Source organism: Dipteris shenzhenensis, chromosome 5, assembly GCF_047967505.1.
Source record: "Dipteris shenzhenensis isolate YYH24624 ecotype China chromosome 5, Dip_SZ_1.0, whole genome shotgun sequence".
NCBI lineage: Eukaryota > Viridiplantae > Streptophyta > Polypodiopsida > Gleicheniales > Dipteridaceae > Dipteris > Dipteris shenzhenensis.
In genome coordinates this window covers 57,799,793-57,802,772 of record NC_141600.1, presented here as the reverse complement: position 1 = coordinate 57,802,772, position 2,980 = coordinate 57,799,793, and positions in this window count along the sequence as shown.

Here is a 2,980-nt window from a genome sequence, read left to right as displayed (position 1 = left end):
CTCCATTTGAGGCTTTGTATGGCCTTAAGCCAAAGGTTAGTCATTTCAGAGTTTTTGGCTCAATGGCATATGCTTTCGTTCCAGATGCACATCAAACAAAGCTTGATGACAAGAGTGTCAAATGCATTTTCATGGCGTGTAGCACTGAAAGCAGGGGATTTAGGCTTTATAATCCCACTACTAGGAAGGTAATAATCAGCAAAGATGTTCTCGTTGCTGAGAATGAGTGCATGCAGCCCGCTAGTGCAGACTAACCACACGATGACACCCTTTGGACATCATTCAGTTTGAGGATGATGAGGCAGAGTCTCTTGATGCTTCCCCTTCTACTTTTCATAGTTCAGATGGCTTGCCACATGTTGAGGATGGCTCTCACTCAAATGTTTCAGATTTGCAGCCAATTATTGAGAATAGACAGTCTCATGTTTGGAAACATTATCAACGTCGTGAGGCCACTAAAGATGCTGATGCAGACCTGAGTGGTACAGCAGAGAAATCTATTCCATGTTGGGCAAGGTTGACCATTCAAGATGCTAAGGATCAGCCTACTTTGGGGAAAACTAGGGCCAGCACTCAAAAAAATCAGAAAAAGTTCAACTTTGCTTTGATGACCTTAGTGATGGAAGCTGAAAGTGAGCCTCATAGCTTCAAGGATGCTCATCATAATCCGGCATGGCAGAAAGCTATGGAAGTTGAGATTAAATCCATTGAGAAGAATGCCAGATGGGACTTGGTCGATGCGTCCATTGGGAAAAATGTGGTTGTCACGAAATGGATTTATAAGGTGAAATACCATTCAGATGGCACAGTTGAGAAATACAAAGTCCGTTTAGTTGCCAAGGGGTATGCACAAGAGGAGGGGATAGATTATGAGGAGACTTTTGCTCCACTGGCCAAGATGACCACCATTCGTTCTATCATCTCTCTTGCTGCGTTTTATGGTTGGTCAGTGTACCAAATGGATGTCAAGACTGCTTTCCTCAATGGATGATCTTAAAGAGGAGGTCTATGTACATCAGCCCCAAGGTTTTGAGGTGAAGGGACAAGAGCACAAGGTATGCAAGCTCAGGAAGGCTCTATATGGGCTGATGCAAGCACCTCGTGCGTGGTATAAAAAGATACATCAGTTTTTGCTCTCCCAGGGCTTCATAAACACTCATACAAAGCCAGACAGCAAAAATCAGAATTGGTCATGTTGGTACTGTATGTGGATGACATCATACTCACTGGCAGTGATTTGCAGCAAATTACAGCAGTGCAGTCCGCTCTATGTCACAACTTTGACATGACAGATTTGGATCTATTGCATTATTGTCTTGGCATTGAGTTTTGGCAGACCCATGATGGGATTTCTATCTCAGAGACAAAGTATTCGAAGGGGTTGTTGCAGAAATTTAAAATGGATAACTGTAAGCCTATGGCTACTCCATTGGAAAAGGGACTCAAGCTGAGTAAGCATGATGCTGCTGAAAAGTTTGATGGCACTTTGTACAGGCAGTTGGTTGGCAGTTTGATATATCTATGCTCCACACGGCCTGATATTGCCTACGCCACAGGGCTATTGAGCCAGTTCATGCATCGTCCCACGATCACACATTGGAATGCAGCAAAGAGGGTTCTCAGATATGTCCATGGTACTCTATCTCTTGGCTTGCGTTATGCTTCAGATTGTGATCTAAAGCTGAGTGGTTTCACCAACTCAGATTGGTCAGGGGACATTGACGACAGAGGGTCCAGTACTGGCTATTGCTTCTCATTGGGTTTAGCCTGTATCTCATGGCTTAGTAAGAAGCAAAAGCGATTCTCTCTTTCCTCCAGTGAAGCAGAGTACAAAGCTGCAAATTCAGCCACTACGGATTTAATGTAGTTAAGGAAGCTTTTAAATCTTGTCTTTCATGCTCCCATGAAACACATTGAAAATCATTATCATTATGTGCGGGATTGTATTTCTGATGGCTTCACTGATCTCATCTATTGTCCATCTGAGGACAATGTGGTAGATATCTTCACCAAAGCCCTGTCAACAGATGTTTTCTTCCAACATCGACATGGCTTGGGTATCAGAGACATTCTCACAATGTCAAGGGGGGTTGTGAAGTGATTCACAATGACATTGTTTTCATGTACTCCCATAGGTTGCATATCCATCTAGATGAATTTGTGCAACCATGGTACTTTAGGTACTGTAGGGTACGCCTGAGACGTTTGTAGGGTACTTTCAACCATATCTTCGAGGGGGGATTTGTAAGACATTACAAAGATATGGTGTTGTAGGCATAACGTCAACCCTATGGTTTACCAGTAGTACTTGGGTACTATATATACCAAGTACTTGTATCAAGGGAGATCATGTCATGACTCTCAATGTGGTGGAAGGAGTTACAAATGTCGAGTAACTTCACTTGATTTTACAATGTCCCCGAACAAATGTTACAAAATAGTGACGATTTTACAAAATTTCTTGGCAAGCCTCAAGAGTTTTACATAGAGGAGGCTGTAATACAACAGTAGGAATCAAAGAATCAGAAAAGCCCTAATTTTTGAAATTAGGGTTTCTGATATTTTCTCAGAAACATGCAGAACTGTAAGCCCTAGTGCATCAGAGGCTAAATATGCCAAAATCTCCAAAAAATACTGAAAATCTGGTCTAAAATTGCCAAAGTCGACTTTTAGGTCAAAATCCACAGTTTTGACAGTTTTTCACAGATTTCAGCACAAAATGAACCTGGAAACTCGCTGTGAGTATTGGATAATCTTCTCCTCAGTAGGGCGACCAGTTCTGAAGCAGAAAACGTCAAAAAAAGATGGCTGGAACCCTAAAACCGGAGGTGGTTTTGGCAATACCAGCAGTGGTTTTGAGGATGGGAGCTGATTTTGAAGAGGCTTCTGCACCAGGATGAGGCGCCCTGCTGTAGTGACTGCAGATATGCAAGAAAATTTGGAGTTGATCAAAACTACCCAATCGAAAAGTTGTTTTCTT